A 23,775-nucleotide genomic window follows, 5' to 3' on the forward strand; every position below is an offset into this window, starting at 1 on the left:
GTCCACTGATCCGCATTTGTAACAGGAGCGGTCAGGAAATCTACAACTCCCCGAATGCCATTTACCGCAATATCGGCATTTCGTCCTGTCTCGACGTTCATTCCCAACACTGGCGACCGAAGTGCCTCGTGTACCCACAGGGGGTCGATCACGATCTCGTCCAAAAGGCCCGAAGTGCCTCTAAACTGGCCTGCATCATCTCGAAATCTCTTCGATGTCTGTTGAAGAGACCTCCCCGAGGATGTTTTACGAAACTCTCCAGTTCCCTCATCAACTCTTTGCTTTTCTTTTCTAAGCTCTTCGGCTTTACAAGCTCGTTCAACAAGTACCACGAACTCTTGTATTTCAAGAACGCCAACGAACATTTTTATATCTTCATTCAGCCCATCCTCGAAGCGTTTACACATAACAGCTTCGGACGAAACACATTCCCGAGCGTATTTGCTAAGTCTAACAAATTTTCGCTCGTAATCAGTAACCGACATGGAGCCTTGCTTAAGCTCAAGAAATTCCTTCCGTTTTTGATCAACAAATCTCTGACTGATATACTTTTTCCGAAACTCAGTTTGGAAAAACTCCCAAGTTACTTGCTCTCGGGGCACAATAGAAGTCAGAGTACTCCACCAATAGTAGGCAGAATCACGTAGCAAGGAGATAGCACACTTTAGGCATTCATCGGGTGTACAAGATAGCTCATCGAGTACCCGGATAGTGTTGTCCAGCCAAAATTCAGCTTGCTCGGCATCATCGCTATCCATAGCCTTAAATTCAGTAGCCCCATGTTTTCGGATTCTGTCAACTGGGGCTTATGTGACCTTATTTGGTCCGTTACCGGCGGTATTGTAGGTGCGGGGGTAGTATTTGTTCGGGAATGGAGGTTGTGGAACAGCCATATTAGTTCGAATGTATTGGTTAAACCAATCATTCATCACGCTATAGAATGCTTGTCTAGCTTCATCATTCTGATTACTAGCATTAGGTTGAGAGTTTGCCGGCACTGTCCCTTGTACGGGAGCAGGCGCTACACTCTCAAGATCATCAGCTACCTCTCGGTCACGATCGGGATCCATTACTATAAATAAACACATTTACAATTGTCGGAAATCACCACACTATCAAGTAATCACATAAAATGGCATGTATAGCTAGACCCAAAACATTACGGTAGTCCTAGAATCGACTAAACCGTAGCTCTGATACCAATAAAATGTAACACCCCTATCCCGTAACCGTCGCCGGAATAGGTAAGAGGCATTACCGGACTTGTAACTCATGTCAGAACAGTAAAATTTTGAATTTTTTTTCTTGAAATAAAGATCATTCATTTAAATAAGTACTAAGCACAGCTAGGGATAAATTTTAAACTTCTCTAAGTAAACATTCAAAAGATGCCATTTTCGCATGGCTTATATACATTAACCAAAAATATTCTTCCGCCACTAGTCTATTCTATACATGCCTTAAGATAATCCAAAACGTAGCAGTACCAAACAGTGGATAGTGATAGTGTGACTAAGTGCTGATGATCCCCGAGCCTGTAGCTTCCAAATGAGATCTATAAAACAGAAGAAACAGAGTAAACGGAGTAAGCATTACAATGCTTAGTAAGTTTTAAGCAGTGTCAACAGATAACAATCAAATTATAACATAGTTGTTCGTATTTTTATTTCACTCTTCCTTCGGGCATACCATCCCTTTACCGAATATGCACATCTCATCATATACAATAGGCAGATAAACTTTCACATAAAAGTGAGCTCATGTGACATAGATATATCGTATGATTTCACATAACCTCTCACACTGATCTGATGTCACATAATCATAGGAATAGTCTCATAGATTGCTCTCGTATGCATCACATAACTACCTTATGATTTAGTGCAAATCAAGCTCACATATAAACTTGGAGTACATACCTGTTTAACCTTTCGCATTGAATATATTTATAAGCAATTCTTATTACGAAGTCTTACCCGGACATAATCTCCACACGAAGTTATCGGATCTTACCCGGACAAAATCCCCAGACGTAGTCATCGGGTCTTTAGAGCTCGGATATAGTACGAGCACGAAGCTTACGGACATTAATCAGTGATAATATTCTCGCATAAAGCCTGCGGGGTTTTAACCCGGATATAGTACTGACACAAATGCCCTTCGGGACTTATCACATTTATACACTTTCACATCCATCACGTTGGCTATTAGGCCTTATCACATATATACACTTTCACATTCATCACATCGGCCATTAGCCCTTATCACATATATACACTTTCACATTCATCACATCGGCCATTAGTGTAACACCCCGAACCCGAAACCGACATCGGGGTCGAACACGAGGTGTTAACTGGCTTTAACCTCTTACAAAATTTATTTTCCAGACACTGCCCAATCTGTGTACTAGTCGTTTTAAAAATCATATCTTGAGTTTCGTAACTCAAAAATATGTTTCGTAATTTTTCCCAGAAACTAGACTCATGTGCCCATCTATGTATTTGTTTTTAGAATTTTTTGTTGGGCCAATTAGTACAGTTTATTAGTCAAAGTTCCCCAAGTTGCAGGGGTCGACTACACTGACCTTTGCCCATTACGACTGGGATATCTCCCTGCACAGGGCTTCAATACTGTTGCCGTTTGTTTCTATGGAAACTAGACTCAGAGAGGAATCTGCACATATATGGTACGACTCCTAATTATATCTGGTTAATTTATAATGAATTTCCAAAGTCGGAGCAGGGAATCCAGAAACCGTTCTGGCCCTGTCCCACTAAAATCTGATTATCTCTTAATATACTGCCCATATGATCTTTTCGTTACTTCCTCATGAAAACAGACTCATCGAGCTTCGAGTACGTAATTTATTCATCAATTAATTCCACTTCTACTATTTTTAGTGATTTTTCAATCTCATGACACTGCTGCTGCCAGCATCTGTTACGAAAGTAACTAGGTCCATTTCATGCCTACCCTCGATCCAACTCAATCGAACATTCGTGCCATTTTCGCATGGCTTAAAGTTTACATGCCATAATTCAAACACAACGTACTAGCTTATACATGCCAAAATGATCTTCTAAGCACACTAAGAAGAAAGTACCAAAACTAGCTATCCGGTGTGATGACTTCGATGACGGCCCGACCCCGCAAAAATTGATGAGTCCAAGCAACCTATAATGGGTGACAAGGAAACACCGGGTGAGTTTATAACTCAGTAAGTCATAAGCAATGCTCTACTATACATCAATAACATTATCACAAGAGGAACAAAATGGAATGAGACAATTTACTCCATCCATACCGAACCATGCCATAGTTCCTCCAACCTACCGATTCAATTTCATATCAATTCATGCATTCACAATTCATATACTCATCAATAGGACATTGAAGCATTTTCATAAATCAATTTATTTTCGTTACAATCAAACCACAAAACGGCCTTTCACCCATCCTACGATAAATTTTTATGTACGTGACTTCAAGTATAGTTGTCACATAGGTTCAACTTACCGAGCTCAACACCAAGTATACGCATAGCACATATTAGCCATGTACTCAAGACACTTACCCGATCCGCTGTCCGCGATCAGCTCAATAGTGTCGCACACATAGTGTCCATAATGATTCACGAATGTATATTGAGCCCGCACACTCAGTGCTATATAATCAACTCGCACACTTAGTGCCACGTAATCAAATCGCACACTTAGTGCTACATAGTCAGACTCGCACACTTAGTGCCGCATGGTCAATTCGCACACTTAGTGCATCATATTCATTTCGCACACTTAGTGCAACAAAGTCGAATCGCACACTTAGTGCTGTACAATTTAATCCCGCGCACTTAGCGCCAATCTCATGGTCATAAATGGTTATCCCGCACGTTTAGTGCCGAGATCAACAACTCATTACATCTTACCTCTTTTATTTCATTCAACAATTTCATCATCACATACGTACATGCATATATATATGTACATTTATTCATTCCATTCAGCATCAATACACAACATTATGACCATTGAAATAATACCAACTACATGCTTAATGACTTACCTCGTGTTGGGTAAGACGGTTCCAACTCGGCTACTCGATAACCTTTTCTTTGCCTTTGCTCGATTCACCTCCTTTAGCTCCTTGAGCTATATCAATAATTTAACTAGTTTAACCACCTTGCTAAATATTTACAATCCAATCTCACATGTATATGTATGTTAGTATATTCGGCTAATAATCTCATGCAACTACCAAAGCCGAATCAACTAAATATACTTATGTATATACACATGTATCATCATCGAAATCACCTAAGCTTAGACATCGATTTTTAATTTCAAGTAAGTTGCCGAATGCAACCTTACTAAATTCTCATGGATTCAATATACCATTACCATGAAATCAACAACCAAATTCATAGACAATTTAGGAAAATCACATTACAAATCTCATATTCAAGCAAAGACCATGGCCGAAATGCACATATGACCTCATAACAAAAATATTGAACCTTTGGTTGCCCAATTAGCTTAACATCCATCAAATTTTAAATCAAGAAACTCACCTCATCTATAATCAACCCTCAATGCCCTAAAGCATCAAAAACAACCTCAAAGAAATACAACCATCCATGGCCGAATGTCCTAGCCGAATTGTTTTAACCATGAGTAACATAACAAGCATAGATCGTGTTTATGGATATACCGTGGCCGATTCAAGCTAATCACCTCCAAAATCATCAACCATTTTCGTTGCATATAACATATATAAACATGAATAAGTTTCATATAATCTCTTAACACATTAATTTCTTTCATCAACAACCTTTCCTTGAACACTTTCTCATGACCGATCGCTCATGTTATCAACAAGGTTCAAGGTTTGAACATGGGCTATTTAAAACATGCATGCATCTCTAAGACAACATTAAACATACCTTGGTCTAAAGGACCACCTTGGCCGAATCTTGTTTCCCCTTCTTCCTCTAGTTAGAACAATTGCAAAAGAAAGAAAATATGAACACTCCTTCTTCCCTCCTTATTAAGCATTCAACCTCCCTCATTTTTCATGCCACAACATCAAACACTCTCCCTAGGCAAGCAATGGCCGAATCCCTCCCAAGTTCCTTTCTCTTCTTCTTTTTTTCTTGGTTTTTCGGCTAGGTGATGGCAAGTATGACACCTTTTTTTTTGTTCCCTTTTCTATTATTAATCCCATCATTTGTTCACCAAAGAAACATTTTAAATTAGAATGAGTGGAGCATTATCACTCCTTGGCCGGCCACCATAAATTTTATGGACAAATTGACATGCAAAACCACTCTTTTTGGTACATGCACTAATAGACCATTTGAATTAGACTATCATATTTTTACAATGTCTCAAATTGATCCCAATTAATAATTTCTCATGCAATTGGTAAAATTAGGGAGTGAAACTTCCACATACTCATGTTCACACATAATAAGCATAGAATATAGCAAGTAATTATTTTTTTACGACTCGGTCTTGTGGTCCCGAAACCACTTCCCGACTAGGGTAAATTTTGGGCTGTCACAATTAGGCCTTATCACATATATATACACTTTCACATTCATCACATCGGCCATTAGGCCTTATCACATATATATACACTTTCACATTCATCACATCGGCCATTAGCCCTTATCACATATATATACACTTTCACATTCATCACATCGGCCATTAGGCCTTATCACATATATCCACTTTCACATTCATCACATCGGCCATTAGGCCTTATCACATATATACACTTTCACATTCATCACATCGGCCATTAGGCCTTATCTCATATATGCATGTTCACATCCATCACATAGAATCCTAAATCAAAATATAGATTTTCATGTATTCACATCACAATTATCCAAATATACTTCACATACCACATATACTTTCACGTATACACACTGTCTTGGCTGAATCTACATCTATCATTTTCCAATATCACAATTTAGAATTCACGTATGGGTTTAATCAATAGTTTATGAGCAACTAAAACAAGTTTATCAAGGTTTACAACACAATCTCAAATTCAGCACAAGATGTTTTTCCTGAGCAATAGTCACTAAATTATTTATAACTGGAGCTACAAAACTCCAAATCACTTTCCGTTAATTTTTCCTGTATATAGACTCATATATCTTCCATCCATAAAATTTCCAGAATTTTAGGTTTGGTCAATCAATACCAGATTTTTCTTAAAGTTTCCCCTGTTTCACTGTTTGACTAATCTGACCACTCTTCACTACGAATCAAATTTCTCATTTTACAGAATTCAAAATGTGTTGTATTTTATTTCATTTGAAACTATACTCATTAAGGAGTCTAAGCATATAAATTTTATCTTATAACCATTTTTGTACAATTTATAATGATTTTCTAAAAACAGAACAGAGGATTACAGTGTCATTCTGCGCTGTCTCACACAACTTTAAGTATCTCATTTTCGGAACTTCCTTTGCTTACACGGTTTCTTTTATAAGAAACTAGACTCATTAAGATTTAATTTCATGTCTCATTCAGCCTCTAATTCAAATCCATAAATTTATGGTGATTTTCTAAAGTCACGTTACTGCTGCTGTTCTAAGCAGACTATTTCAATTTACCCTTAAATTCCCAAGCTCAAACACTTAAGAACTTACCATTTGAGCTTAGAACATATCATGGCCACGTCATATCTTATTAAATCAACTCATCATGTCCTATTATAATTGAATTTACTCAACGTTTTGATCACTTAAAACTTACCTCGGATGTTGTTGAACGATTTCGGCGGCTATTCGATCACTTTTTCCTTTCCTTTATCCAACTTTGGTCCTCTAAGCTCTTGAGCTAATTCAAACAAATTTAACTTATTAAAGTCTCATTATGCTAGCTTATGGCCGAATATGACAAGGAGTTTGATTGGTCATATGGCCACCTTCTAGCTCAACTACACAATGGTCATATGCATTTTTAATCACATCAAGCAATTTAATACAATTCATTCGAACATCAAAAGAAAACCTCAAGGTACTTAGCCCATATATACTTTAGGCATTAGAGTCACATATATATACGGAATCATGTATCAAACTCAACATTTTAGCTAATATTCCCCCTTGGACAAATTTTCTAAGCCAAGACAAAAGCATCAATATGCTTGCCTCTAACCGAATACATGCAACACCATCTTCTTCCTATGGCCGAATATGCATGTCTATGTTGAGGCCGATTATATACTTAATACCACACATAAATGGCATCATTTTACTAACTAATGCATTACATATTATAACTCAATACGCATCCATCATTTAATCCATAACCGAAGCACCATCATGTGTAAGTATATACCCTGAGATAATATATAGGTCATACCAATACGTCATGTGCAATCATATATATATATATGTGCAAGAGCCGAATCACAAATTTGATTATAACCAAATTTAAACATATATCCAAAACATAAATCTTACCTACCATGCAATAAGCATAAATCACACTTATGGATATACCATGGCCGATACTTCCAACAACACCAAATAAAAATATACTTCATGGATCTAAGGTAGAACCAAGAAAGAAACTCATAATCATCAAGATGTAAGCAACTACCATTGTTCATCTAGATTTAGCATGAAACACAACCATCACCCTTATTAATCTCCATAGCCGAAAACCTTACTTATTCCAAAATCACAATTTCAACATGGGTTACCAACAATAACTTGATATCTCACTCAAAATCAACTAGGATTTCAAGAACTAGTATCAACTTCCTTACCTTAATATCGACCTAAGATGACCGATTGCTTCACTCTTTCCTTCCTCCTCTCAATCCGGCCAAGAAGAACCAAAGAACACAACTTGTTTCCTTTCCTCCTTAGAACATTCGGCCAAGAGAAATGAAAAAAAGATGGACACTTTTTTTTGTTTTCTTTCTTACATTCACGGCAATGGGGAGGGGGGAGAAACAATCACACACATTCTTTCTTTCTTTTTTCCATTTCTTTATTACCCATACTCCTTATTTTATTGTTCCTAACATACATCACTAACATAACATGTTTGTGACATGTTTCCACTCATAGCATGGCCGGCCACTATGCCTTAATTTGGGTAAATTGACATGCAAACCCATCATTTTCACAATATGCATTAATAGGCCACTTTGCATTTGCCTAGCACATTTCTAAATTTTCTCACATAAGTCCTATTTGATAAAATTCACTTACAATTAACAAAATTCAAACATGAAATTTTCACACATGCACATGTACATATAATGAGCATCAATTATGACGGTTAATTATTTTTATGACTCGGTTTAGTGGTCCCGAAACCACTTCCCGACTAGGGTCAAATTAGGGGTGTCACAGGTGACCCAAGCAAGACTTTCGCATTATTTCGTAGGTGTTCTATATTTATATACGTTTTTGGGGAAAATGCAATATGGTAGACTTTTTTATAGCCATGTTAACTTCTAGAAATTTGCTAGTTTTTGGTTCAGTTTATCAGGATTACATGTTATTATTATGCTTGAGTTCATGAACGTGAGGATGGATTGACGTTACTTTCTTGAGAATGGTTTTGAGATATTGAACTGTTGATTCGGTCGTTGAATGATTATTTGTTGAAGCAATTGATGTATGATATTTAGAAACTAAATTGGAATGGATTAATTGCATAGTATGCTACATTTTTTAGGTCTAGAGCAAAGGTATCAATAATCAGGTCTTAAAATCGATACCTCCTTGTTTTAAAATGTGCAGGAACTCAGAATAGAGATTTGGTATCTATACCTTTGCTCGAGTATTGATACTCGGGGTAAATTTATCGATACTTCACGACAGGTGCCTATAAGTTTTGAGACTTTGATTTTTAATCGAGAAAAATAATGCAAGTTTGGCATCATTTTTCCAGGTGGTATCAATACCACTTAAAGAAAATATCGATACCTTAGTGTTAATATCGATACCTACAGACCTGGTTTGAGAATTTTGCTGAATGGACCTTATGCATGTTTTAATATGTTTATAAAACTATTTAATGTATGTTTAGCAGATGATAATGATAACTAGCTAGTATGATTGACTTAAGATCAATGCAAATAGCAAAGTGATGGATGTTTTATTTGAATGAGCTTTTACTTGTTGGTTATGACATGAGACGATGGTGTGGCATCATGATATTTGGGCTTGGCGACCAAGCCAGGTATAGGGTGTTACAAGCTAAATCTCATAGGGTTGGGATTACTTTCGATAAAACCTTAAACTATTTTTATGGATGCAGTATATCTCTAATTTACTTTACTGTTCCATTTGATTGTTCTTATTTCTTAATTAAAATGCAAATGATCTCTAGACATAGAAGATTGTTTGCATACTTATAAACTGATTCTAATTCTGAAAGGGTTTGATTGGTTAGATTAAAATTAAATGAAATGAGCAAGTATTCGATAGACACCTGTAGTCGACTCTAGACATAGAGTCACGATCATACAGAAAGAAACCATGCAAGATATCAAAAAATCCTATTAACACGGGCAAGGTAACTTGAGGTTTTGCTTTCCAGAAAGGTAGGCCATTTTAGAACTCTTCTGTACAGTAAAGTAGATACAATTTTTCCAAGGCATTATTGACAATAGAGGTCGATTCTGGGTAATCCCGACCTTCTGAATCAACACCAATCTATCCTTATTCTTTGTCGTAGTAACTTTGCCACGACATATTTAGTTGTGTATTTCTTTGTTTACATTCTATTCGAATAAACACTCTAGTTATTACCATTACGTTTTTGCTCTCACTTTTTCCAGAACATTTCTAATTATTCATCAATTCCATCTATCGCATACATCATCATTTCTTTGAATTATCACTGCATACTTACCTTAGTTTACTATAGCATCTTATTCGTTAGTCTTGCCTTAACATTTTACAATAACTTGACCAATTTTGTGCCTCAATCTGATCCTCATGGGAACAATAATCACTCATCACTTTCTTAATTGAATCGACGTGTATACTTGCACAATTCACATATCATATTCACACGCAACAATGCCCCAAGTTAATGCCAATGTATACGTGTTTTGGAACACCATACACTTACACCTCAGTAGTGTTTCACACACCCACTGCATCATTGTTCTATCAAGGTGGATCATCAATGCAACCATCTTTTACTAGAGTGAAGGATACACGATGGGAGGCTAGGACAGCACCGCACTCAAGCACGGAGGAAGGCAATGGAGACCAAAGCAAAGATGAAGACAAAGACGAATACGAAGACAAACACGAAAAAGATGGCGACGATGAAGACGAGGGTGGGAGAGAAGATGAACATAATGATGTCGATAGCGATGAGCCAGTTTATGAGCCCCCGATAATAGTTGTGAGTAGAAATCCTCCTCGCGACCATCACCCACCGTCGTGCAACACCTATTCTTGCTAGCGACGCTAATGATGTATTTTTTAACTTATCAATCATGATGTCAATATAAATGACATCAATAAAGAAACCACAAGTTTTCATTGTAACTCATATCTTCCTCTTTGTTATATTCTAATGTAAGTTATACATAAGTTAATAAGAATTAACAAATTTTATACCTTAGAATAATGTAGGCGTTGTAATAAATTTTATATCCTCTGAAATTAAAAATAAGGTTAGCGAAACTGAGGCCCTAATGCACCACTCAACATAGAACATATCGCCTTCATATGCCCAGGGTTTATGTAGTACTCGCATAATCTCTATTGACTGTCCCTTTCCCGAATATGCATATTATTCCCTATCCAGATCGAATTCGAGTGACCTTTTGAGACGCGACGTAAGTCCCTATTTGGCACCAACTCGAATGGTGCACTGGAGACTAGCGACCACATACTCTCATCTCGGACTGGTGGGAATTCAGGATTCCAAACACTATGTACACGTTCTAGTCTGTAGACATCATTGATGTAAGTCGTGTACTCAATTCGTAGGTTCACACATGCAGCAATTACATGTGCACATAGGAATCGAAGTGCTTAGAACATCCCACAATAACAAGTTCATCCTGTTAGGGCAACACGATATGATTCCCCTGACATGTCCTGGACGAGCTTAGGATGGTCAGTGACTCAAAAATTCAGGTTTCAATGCGAGTGGCACATTACATACATAATGTTCGCTTTCACTATATTTCGTTTAATCTCCTTCCTAACATCCTCGCACCATGTATGGCCACTAGTTATCTGTCTAGCATACACTGTCACTCGCTTTAGAAACAAGGCAGCTAAGCAAAAGTATGTTTTTTTACAATCGATGTTACCGGTAAATGATGCTTCCCCTTCAGTACAGAATTGATGCACTCAGCTAAGTTTGACATCATGTGCCCATATCGTAGACCCCCGTCATATGTGTCGAAACCATTTTTTGAAAAACAAAGATTTAGTTGTCGACTTTAAAAATGAAAATTAGAGTCGCCACCGATCCTTTATTGGGGTGTGATTGGCTCACCTTAAAAACAATTTTGGTCTGCGAAATTTGAGAAAATAGGTTCGGGAGTCGGTTACGCACGAGGAAGGGTTAGTACCCTCGTAACACCAAAAATTGGTACCGAATTGAGTAATTAAGGTCTTAATGCCGAATATCGAAAATCCGTGAAGAATTTAAAAATACGATCCTCCATTTTTATTAATGTTAATTTTATAAAAGATGCTTGAATAAATCAAAGCTGATGCTATAGACCTTCTTGTCTTAGAGTAATAAAATGTCACCCCCAATACGTTAGGACACAACATTTTTAGTCCTCGAGAATAAGCTTGTCTTTTGATGTTTAAAACTCATGCGGTGAAGTTTAAAAAGGATATTCAATTGCTTTAAGTCAGATGAAAAATCGAAACCCAATACGTTAGGGCACAATTTCTCAAAATTCCTAGCATTGAATATAGCCCTTATTATTATTTTAAAAATTCTCATCTCGAGGAATCAACATGTCATGCACGACGTATCGAATTCCCGAGAATGAGCTTTTATTTATACGTTTTGATTAAAGAATAATCTCAATCATTTAGATTCGACGAGGAAAATTGAAACCCAATACGTTAGGGCTCAATCTTTTCGAGGATCCCAAATTTCGAGTGTCGCGTTATTTTTACAAAAATTTTTGAATAAAAATGCTCTCTATATTTGAATAATATTAAACGTAATCTTTTGAGCAAATAAAAACCATGAAATAATAACGTACAATGCGAAATGGTGATTCATAAATTAATGTACGCTAATGAACGACAAAGAATCGATAGATACAAGCAAGCAATACAATACACGTAAGAGCAATTATCTCACATCATATACAAATAATAACTTTAATATTCAAAAGCTAATGAACTAGAAACTATTCTTAAACGAAGCTCCAAGCAAATTAATACAAAAATATGCAACAAGTTTTGAAGAATAAAATAACATGAAGGAAGGGAAATTATATATTAAAATATATTTAAAATAAATCATATATATATGGAAATTTGAAATAAATTAAAAATAAGGTTAAAAATAAATACTACATAAAATAATAGTATCCAAATAAATTTTAAAATAAATATCATATAAGAATAAAATCAAATACATAAAATACTATACATATATTAATTTAAGATAAGTAATGTATAGGGAGTGAAAAGCTTCATGTAAGTAATAATATATACTAATATGCAAAAAGTGAAATAAACTAAATATATGTGGATATTTAAAAGAAGTAAAGTATCTATATATATAGAAATAGGTATAAAAATATATATATTTTAAAATTAAATAATATATATTACGTACATACATATATGTATAATAAAATAGTTTAAAAATAATAGTAAATAATAAAGTAATATATATATACATAAACAGGTAAATAGAAATGTAATCAAATATAATAATGATAACAATAAAAATGAAAATAGAAATTCTGAGGTTAATCCATAATAAATAAAAATGAAAAGGGGCCGAATCGGGTGCGCGAGGAACAATGAGGGAGTAAAGCAGAAAACATCCCCGCCCTCCAAAATGCTGCGTTGCGGTATGGACTAAAATAAAACGAAAATCAAATTAAAGGGCGAAAATTAAAAAAGAAAAGAATCGATTTGAACACGCCACAAAAGAGACAGGACCATTTGTGCAAATCTCCCAACAGAGGCCAAAACGCGCGGATCCTTCCCCGGGTCGGGTCACCGCGCGGGTTGAAAGCCTCTAAATGGTGTCATTTTAAGGCCACTTAAGCAGGCCCAAAACAGCGTCGTTTCTGTGGTTATGTAAAAACTAACTAAACCCTAAATCAGTAGCCATTTTAATTTTTTTTTACAAAGATCAAACCCTAAGAAGAACTAAAGACTCCCTCTGCACGCCGCTCAAACAATAGGCCGTTTGAGAGCCCCCCTTGTAACACCCCGAACCCGAGACCGACACCGGAGTCGGACACGAGATGTTAACAAACTTTGAAAAATTTTTCCAGACACTGCCCAGTCTGAGTACTAGTCGCTTCAAAAATCATATCTTGAGTTTCACAACTCAAAAATCAGTTTTGTGATTTTTCCCTGAAACTAGACTCATGTCCCCACCTATGGATTTTTTTCTAGAATTTTTGGTCTGGCCAATTAGTACAGTTTATTAGTCAAAGTCTCCCATGTTACAGGGGTCGACTACACTGACCTTTTCCCATTACGACTGGGATATCTCTCTGCACAGAGCTTCAATACTGATGCCGTTTGTTTCTATGGAAACTAGACTCAGAGAGGAATCCATACATATATGGTATGACCCCTAATTATCTCTGGTCAATTTATAGTGAATTTCCAAAGGCGGAACAGTGAATCCAGAAACTGTTCTGGCCCTGTTACACAAGAACCCGAATATCTCTTTCTGTACTGTTCCTATAATTGTTTCGTTACTTCCATATGAAAGTAGATTCATCAAGGTTCGATTACATAATTTATTCACTATTTAATTCCACTCCTACGAATTCTTGTGATTTTTCCAATCCACACCACTGCTGCTATCAGCTTCTGTTTTCAAAGTGAACCTTACCTAATTTGGGGTTTCATGGACCAACTAGGGCCTTGTCATACATAAGCCCACATATGATCATACTTAGCCATTCTAGTGGCTGATCATTTGCTCAACACTTCCATTCCAACATAGTTACATCATGAAACCATCTATACATTCATAAATACGAATGGTCTAATGCCATACTCCACTTCTACAAGCCATTTTCGCATGGCTGTACACTTATACATTTCATAAAGTACTCGAAAGACAACAATGGGTAGTCCTATACATGCCATATCAAAATTCAACCAAAATAGTACCCAAAAGAGCCTTTGATAGTGTGGGCGACTTCGACTTCAAGATCCCGAGTCCGATAGCTGGAGAACCAAAAATCTATAAAACAGAGGAGCAATGTAACGAGTAAGCAATTTATGCTTAGTAAGTTTGAGCAAGGAATTCCAGCATGCACAAAGAATAGCACACATTTAGCTAAACGGAATATTTCATAATACGCAATTTACCGATATCAAACTTGCTTCACAACATTAATAACCCTTATGTACATACACAATAAACTAACTTGGCCGAAGGCCGGTAGCTCGTTTATCAACTGAGCGAACATTTATTGTAAGGGCTCGATTAAATTCAACACATACGTAACATATCCCCATATTGGGATGTTTTTCGAGTATTCGCTGGAATTTTACAGCAAGCTCATTCATTACCAAATCACGTACCTTCGGGATTTAACCGGATATAGCTCCTCGTTCAAATGCCTTCGGGACATAGCCCGGTTTTAGTAACTCACACAATGCCTTCGGGACATAACCCGGATTTAACAACTCGCACGAATGCCTTCGGGACTTAACCCGGATTTAACAACTCGCACGAATGCCTTCGGGACTTAACCCGGATTTAATAACTCGCACGAATGCCTTCGGGACTTAACCCGGATTTAATAACTCGCACGAATGCCTTCGGGACTTAACCCGGATTTAGTATCTCGCACAAAGGCCTTCGGATCTTAATCCGGATATATTCACTTAGCACAAAGCCTTCGGGACTTAGCCCGGACAGCATTCAATTAATCATGCACATCTAACAATAATTCATAGCACATTCATATTTCATTTTCGTTTACGAAACTCAAACACAAGGCACATATTGTCCTTGCACATTCGGCTCAATAGCCACACATAGAGCATGATTTAATCACATCGAAATTTAAGATCTCTTACTCAAGAACTTACCTCGGGTGTTGTCGAACGATTCCGCTAGCTATTCAACCACTTTTTCCTTCCCTTTATCGGTTTTATTTCCCCATTTGCTCTTGAGCTTAATCAAACAAATAAATTGATTTCATCATTTTAGGCATCAAAAGATGAACACAAGGCACTTAGCCCATATTTATACATTAGACATTAAAGTCTCATACATGCAAAAATCATGCATCAACACAACATATTAGCTAATTTCTTTCCCCTTGGCCGAATATGCATGTCCATTTTTGGGGTCGATTTCAACACTTAATACACACATATACACACTAGTAAAGCATCCTCCCCCTTTTCATCGATTTAACACATGCATTGCTCATCAACATGCAAAGTTACATTCGGCCTTAGCACACATCTTGCTAGCCGATTCTTCTCCCTTTAGCAACCAATGCACATATGTGCTCACACAAAAATGCTAAAAAGGAGGTTCAAGAATCATCAAGCCATCATCACATGCATCATTAACAAGCTTCATATTTTGCATGCAATGGCATTAACACAACCTCCACCTAGGCCGAATCTTAACTTATCCTCATGCCTCATCACCACAACATCAAACACCAACCAAGAATGATGCATCCATGGTCAAGTGCCATTTCCATCACATAGCAAGATTTAGACCATGGGCTAGGTAGAACTCAAGCTAACAACTAAAACATGCATGCATCTCATGGAACATCATTAAACATACCTTGGCCTAGCTACATGCATGGCCGAATCTCTTCACCTTTCTTCTTCTTTCCTCCTTAAAATTTTTGGCCAAGGATGAACCAAAGGATGAGAAATTTTTTTCTTTGTTTTTCTTTCTAATTTAGGCTAAAATGGAGGTGAGAAAGGATGAACACAAACTTTTCTCCTTTCTTCTCTTGAGCTCACGGCAATGGGGGGAACAAACACCACACACACATTTTTTTTTCTTTTGTTTTCCATTTCTTTATTACCCATACTCCTTATTTTATTCTTCCACTAACAAAACATGTTTCATGACATGTTTTGCCCATCCTTCCTTGTCATGGCCGGCCACTACTCATTAGGGGGGGAAATTTGACATGCAAGTCCCCCCCTTTGTCCACATGCACTAGTAGGTCCTCACACATTGACCTATCACATTTTAGAATTTTCTCACATAAGTCCTATTGACTAAATTCACATGAAATCAACCCAATTGAAGCTTGAAATTTTCACACATTCATAATTACATATTCTACACAATAAGTATCACATTCAAACATTTCGGTGACTCGGTTTAGTGGTCCCGAAACCACTTCCCGACTAGGGTCAACTTTGGGCTGTCACAACTCTCCCCCACTTAAGAAATTTTCGTCCCCGAAAATCTTACCGGTAAATAGGTTTGGGTATCGTTCTTTCATCGAGCTCTCGGTCTCCCAAGTAGCTTCCTCGATCCCGAGTTTGAGCCATAACACCTTTACTAGCGGAACTCTTTTGTTTCGCAACTCCTTCACTTCACTAGCTAGGATACGCATCGGTTCTTCTTCATAGCTCATGTCGACTTGAATTTCAACCTCTGATGGGCTAATTATATGCGATGGATCAGATCGATAGCGTCGAAGCATCGAAACATGAAAGACATCATGAATCTTTTCAAGCTCCGGGGGCAAAATCAATCTATACGCAACCGGACCAACTCGTTCAGAGATTTCGTACGGCCCAATGAATCTTGGGCTCAACTTGCCCTTACGGTCGAACCTGAGTATCTTTTTCCAAGGTGAAACCTTAAGGAACACTTTGTCTCCCACCTGATACTCGATGTCTTTTCGTTTCAAATCTGCGTACGATTTCTGACGATCCGTGGATACCTTCAGACTTTCACGGATTACCTTTACTTTCTGTTCAGCATCTCTAATCAAATCAACTCCGAAAATTTTGCTTTCACCGAGCTCGGTCCAAAACAATGGTGTACGGCATTTACGACCGTACAAAGCCTCATAAGGTGCCATCTTAATACTTGATTGAAAACTATTGTTGTAAGCGAATTCAATCAAAGGTAAATACCGTTCCCATGAACTACTGAACTCGAGGATGCAACATCTCAACATATCCTCAAGTATCTGAATTATCCGCTCGGATTGACCATCGGTTTGGGGGTGAAAAGCAGTGCTAAAATGCAACTTGGTACCCAGAGCTTCTTGCAATTTCTTCCAAAATCGTGAGGTGAATCTCGGATCTCTATCCGACACGATAGAAACAGGTACCCCGTGTAATCTCACAATTTGATAAACGTACAATTCAGCTAGTTTATCCAATGAAAAATCCGTACGTACGGGGATGAAATGAGCCGACTTAGTCAGTCTATCAACAATAACCCATATCGCATCCTTCTTACTTGCTGACAAAGGCAGTCCGGACACAAAGTCCATTGTGACTCGATCCCATTTCCACTCGGGTATCATGATCGGCTGGAGTAATCCTGAAGACACTTGATGTTCCGCGTTCACTTGTTGACATATTAAACATCTCGAAACAAAGTCAGAGATGTCCCGTTTCATACCATGCCACCAAAATTGACGTTTCAAATCGTTGTACATTTTCGTACTCCCCGGGTGAATTGACATTCGGCTACAATGGGCTTCATTCAGAATCATCGAAATGAGTTCCGAATTCCTTGGAACACACAAATGATTTCTGAACCTCAAACAATCATCATCATCAATTTGAAACTCCGATTCCTCGTTCGGAAAACACTTAGACCGTTTTGCAACCAATTCATCATCGACTTTCTAAGCTTCACGAATTTGGTGAGTCAATAATGGTTTAGCTTTTAATTCAGCTACTAACACACTGTCTGGTAAAACAGACAAATGCACGTTCATCGCTCGTAAAGCAAACAATGACTTCCGGCTTAAGGCGTCCGCAACCACGTTAGTCTTTCCCGGGTGGTAATCAATGACAAGCTCATAATCTTTCAACAACTCAAGCCAACGTCTTTGTCGCAGATTCAAGTCTAGTTGAGTCATCAAATATTTGAGACTTTTGTGATCCGAAAATACATGGCACTTCTCACCAAACAGATAATGTCGCCATATTTTTAAAGCAAACACGATGGCAGCTAGTTCGAGATCATGGGTCGGATAATTCCTCTCGTGTGGCTTCAATTGTCTCGACGCATAGGCCACGACTCGACCTTCTTGCATCAATACGCGACCCAACCCAAGTAGGGATGCGTCACTATAAATGACAAACTCTTTACCTGATTCGGGTTGCACCAAAATTGGAGCTTCAGTCAAATGAGTTTTCAGTTGGTTGAAACTTTTCTGACATTTCTCCGTCCACTCGAACTTAACATCCTTTTGAAGTAGCTTCGTCATTGGTGTGGCTATCATCGAGAAACCTTTCACAAATCGTCGGTAATAACCGGCGAGCCCCAAAAAGCTCCGAACTTCAGTAATATTTCTCGGAGGTTTCCAGTCAAGTATGGCTGAAATTTTGTTCGGGTCAACTCGAATACCCGACGCGGATACCACATGACCCAAGAAGCTAACCTCTCTTAACCAGAACTCACACTTACTGAACTTAGCATATACTGCTTATCCCGCAAAATTTGCAGCACTAGCCTCAGATGCTCAGCATGTTCGGTCTCATCTCTTGAATAGACCAAAATGTCATCAATGAACACAACTACGAACTGATCCGAATACGGTCTGAAGATCCGATTCATCAAATCCATAAATACCGCAGGGGCATTAGTGAGCCCAAACGGCATCACTAAGAATTCGTAGTGACCATATCTCGTTCTGAAGGCAGTTTTGGGAATATCTGGATCTCAATTCGCAACTGATAATAGCCCGATCTCAAATCTATTTTGAGAACACTGAGGCTCCCTTCAGTTGGTCGAACAAATCATCGATGCGCGGCAACGGATATTTGTTCTTTATCGTCACTTTATTCAGCTGACGATAGTCAATGCACAACCTCATGGTTCCGTCCTTCTTTTTCACGAACAATACTGGTGCACCCCAAGGTGAGAAACTTGGTCGAGCGAAACCTCTCTCCGTCAGTTCTTGCAACTGAGCTTTCAACTCCTTTAACTCGGTTGGTGCCATACGATACGGAGCTATCGAAATCGGCGTAGTCCCAGGTACAAGCTCAATACCAAACTCTACCTCCCGAACATGTGGTAAACCCGGTAATTCTTCCGGAAAAACATCCGGGTATTCACAAACCACCGGCACAGATTCGGGTTTCTTTTCTAATTCTTTGTCATCAAGCACATATGCAAGGTATGCTTCGCACCCTTTTCTTACATATTTCTGTGCCAACATTGCTGATATTACAGCTGGCATCCCCTCCAAGTCCTCAGACTCAATTCGGACTACTTCGTTATTTGCGCACCTCAAATCAATAGTCTTGCTCTTGCAATTCACAATCGCATCATGCGCAGTCAACCAATCCAACCCAAGGATAACATCAAATTCATCAAACAGCAAAAGCGTCAAGTCCGCTGGAAAATAGGAACCTCGAATTTTCCAGGGGACATTTCTTACACACTTTGTCGACAAGCACGTAACGACCCAAGGGATTTGACACCCGAATTACAAACTCAGTAGACTCAATAGATAAAGTCTTACTGGATGCTAAGGTTTCACATATGTAAGAATGGGTAGAACCGGGGTCAATCAAAGCAATTACATTAGTATCAAAGAGGGTGAATGTACCGGTAATAACATCAGGCGAAGAAGCATCCTCGCGGGCACGTATAGCATAAGCTCTAGCAGGCGCACGGGCTTCGGATCTGGTTATATCATCTCTAGATCCTCTCTGACCACCACCAGCATTGCCCATATTTCCAGATGGTCTACCTCGAGCAGTGGTAGCACCCGGTCTCCCACTCTGATTTGCATTCTGTCCCGACAACCTCGGGCAATCTTTAATGAAGTGGTCCACTGATCCGCATTTGTAACAGGAGCGGTCAGGAAATCTACAACTCCCCGAATGCCATTTACCGCAATATCGGCATTTCGTCCTGTCTCGACGTTCATTCCCAACACTGGCGACCGAAGTGCCTCGTGTACCCACAGGGGGTCGATCACGATCTCGTCCAAAAAGGCCCGAAGTGCCTCTAAACTGGCCTGCATCATCTCGAAATCTCTTCGATGTCTGTTGAAGAGACCTCCCCGAGGATGTTTTACGAAACTCTCCAGTTCCCTCATCAACTCTTTGCTTTTCTTTTCTAAGCTCTTCGGCTTTACAAGCTCGTTCAACAAGTACCACGAACTCTTGTATTTCAAGAACGCCAACGAACATTTTTATATCTTCATTCAGCCCATCCTCGAAGCGTTTACACATAACAGCTTCGGACGAAACACATTCCCGAGCGTATTTGCTAAGTCTAACAAATTTTCGCTCGTAATCAGTAACCGACATGGAGCCTTGCTTAAGCTCAAGAAATTCCTTCCGTTTTTGATCAACAAATCTCTGACTGATATACTTTTTCCGAAACTCAGTTTGGAAAAACTCCCAAGTTACTTGCTCTCGGGGCACAATAGAAGTCAGAGTACTCCACCAATAGTAGGCAGAATCACGTAGCAAGGAGATAGCACACTTTAGGCATTCATCGGGTGTACAAGATAGCTCATCGAGTACCCGGATAGTGTTGTCCAGCCAAAATTCAGCTTGCTCGGCATCATCGCTATCCATAGCCTTAAATTCAGTAGCCCCATGTTTTCGGATTCTGTCAACTGGGGCTTATGTGACCTTATTTGGTCCGTTACCGGCGGTATTGTAGGTGCGGGGGTAGTATTTGTTCGGGAATGGAGGTTGTGGAACAGCCATATTAGTTCGAATGTATTGGTTAAACCAATCATTCATCACGCTATAGAATGCTTGTCTAGCTTCATCATTCTGATTACTAGCATTAGGTTGAGAGTTTGCCGGCACTGTCCCTTGTACGGGAGCAGGCGCTACACTCTCAAGATCATCAGCTACCTCTCGGTCACGATCGGGATCCATTACTATAAATAAACACATTTACAATTGTCGGAAATCACCACACTATCAAGTAATCACATAAAATTGCATGTATAGCTAGACCCAAAACATTACGGTAGTCCTAGAATCGACTAAACCGTAGCTCTGATACCAATAAAATGTAACACCCCGAACCCGAGACCGACACCGGAGTCGGACACGAGATGTTAACAAACTTTGAAAAATTTTTCCAGACACTGCCCAGTCTGAGTACTAGTCGCTTCAAAAATCATATCTTGAGTTTCACAACTCAAAAATCAGTTTTGTGATTTTTCCCTGAAACTAGACTCATGTCCCCACCTATGGATTTTTTTCTAGAATTTTTGGTCTGGCCAATTAGTACAGTTTATTAGTCAAAGTCTCCCATGTTACAGGGGTCGACTACACTGACCTTTTCCCATTACGACTGGGATATCTCTCTGCACAGAGCTTCAATACTGATGCCGTTTGTTTCTATGGAAACTAGACTCAGAGAGGAATCCATACATATATGGTATGACCCCTAATTATCTCTGGTCAATTTATAGTGAGTTTCCAAAGGCGGAACAGTGAATCCAGAAACTGTTCTGGCCCTGTTACACAAGAACCCGAATATCTCTTTCTGTACTGTTCCTATAATTATTTCGTTACTTCCATATGAAAGTAGATTCATCAAGGTTCGATTACATAATTTATTCACTATTTAATTCCACTCCTACGAATTCTTGTGATTTTTCCAATCCACACCACTGCTGCTATCAGCTTCTGTTTTCAAAGTGAACCTTACCTAATTTGGGGTTTCATGGACCAACTAGGGCCTTGTCATACATAAGCCCACATATGATCATACTTAGCCATTCTAGTGGCTGATCATTTGCTCAACACTTCCATTCCAACATAGTTACATCATGAAACCATCTATACATTCATAAATACGAATGGTCTAATGCCATACTCCACTTCTACAAGCCATTTTCGCATGGCTGTACACTTATACATTTCATAAAGTACTCGAAAGACAACAATGGGTAGTCCTATACATGCCATATCAAAATTCAACCAAAATAGTACCCAAAAGAGCCTTTGATAGTGTGGGCGACTTCGACTTCAAGATCCCGAGTCCGATAGCTGGAGAACCAAAAATCTATAAAACAGAGGAGCAATGTAACGAGTAAGCAATTTATGCTTAGTAAGTTTGAGCAAGGAATTCCAGCATGCACAAAGAATAGCACACATTTAGCTAAACGGAATATTTCATAATACGCAATTTACCGATATCAAACTTGCTTCACAACATTAATAACCCTTATGTACATACACAATAAACTAACTTGGCCGAAGGCCGGTAGCTCGTTTATCAACTGAGCGAACATTTATTGTAAGGGCTCGATTAAATTCAACACATACGTAACATATCCCCATATTGGGATGTTTTTCGAGTATTCGCTGGAATTTTACAGCAAGCTCATTCATTACCAAATCACGTACCTTCGGGATTTAACCGGATATAGCTCCTCGTTCAAATGCCTTCGGGACATAGCCCGGTTTTAGTAACTCACACAATGCCTTCGGGACATAACCCGGATTTAACAACTCGCACGAATGCCTTCGGGACTTAACCCGGATTTAACAACTCGCACGAATGCCTTCGGGACTTAACCCGGATTTAATAACTCGCACGAATGCCTTCGGGACTTAACCCGGATTTAATAACTCGCACGAATGCCTTCGGGACTTAACCCGGATTTAGTATCTCGCACAAAGGCCTTCGGATCTTAATCCGGATATATTCACTTAGCACAAAGCCTTCGGGACTTAGCCCGGACAGCATTCAATTAATCATGCACATCTAACAATAATTCATAGCACATTCATATTTCATTTTCGTTTACGAAACTCAAACACAAGGCACATATTGTCCTTGCACATTCGGCTCAATAGCCACACATAGAGCATGATTTAATCACATCGAAATTTAAGATCTCTTACTCAAGAACTTACCTCGGGTGTTGTCGAACGATTCCGCTAGCTATTCAACCACTTTTTCCTTCCCTTTATCGGTTTTATTTCCCCTTTGCTCTTGAGCTTAATCAAACAAATAAATTGATTTCATCATTTTAGGCATCAAAAGATGAACACAAGGCACTTAGCCCATATTTATACATTAGACATTAAAGTCTCATACATGCAAAAATCATGCATCAACACAACATATTAGCTAATTTCTTTCCCCTTGGCCGAATATGCATGTCCATTTTTGGGGTCGATTTCAACACTTAATACACACATATACACACTAGTAAAGCATCCTCCCCCTTTTCATCGATTTAACACATGCATTGCTCATCAACATGCAAAGTTACATTCGGCCTTAGCACACATCTTGCTAGCCGATTCTTCTCCCTTTAGCAACCAATGCACATATGTGCTCACACAAAAATGCTAAAAAGGAGGTTCAAGAATCATCAAGCCATCATCACATGCATCATTAA

This window comes from Gossypium hirsutum, chromosome A07 (genome assembly GCF_007990345.1).
Source record: "Gossypium hirsutum isolate 1008001.06 chromosome A07, Gossypium_hirsutum_v2.1, whole genome shotgun sequence".
NCBI classification, from domain to species: Eukaryota; Viridiplantae; Streptophyta; class Magnoliopsida; order Malvales; family Malvaceae; genus Gossypium; species Gossypium hirsutum.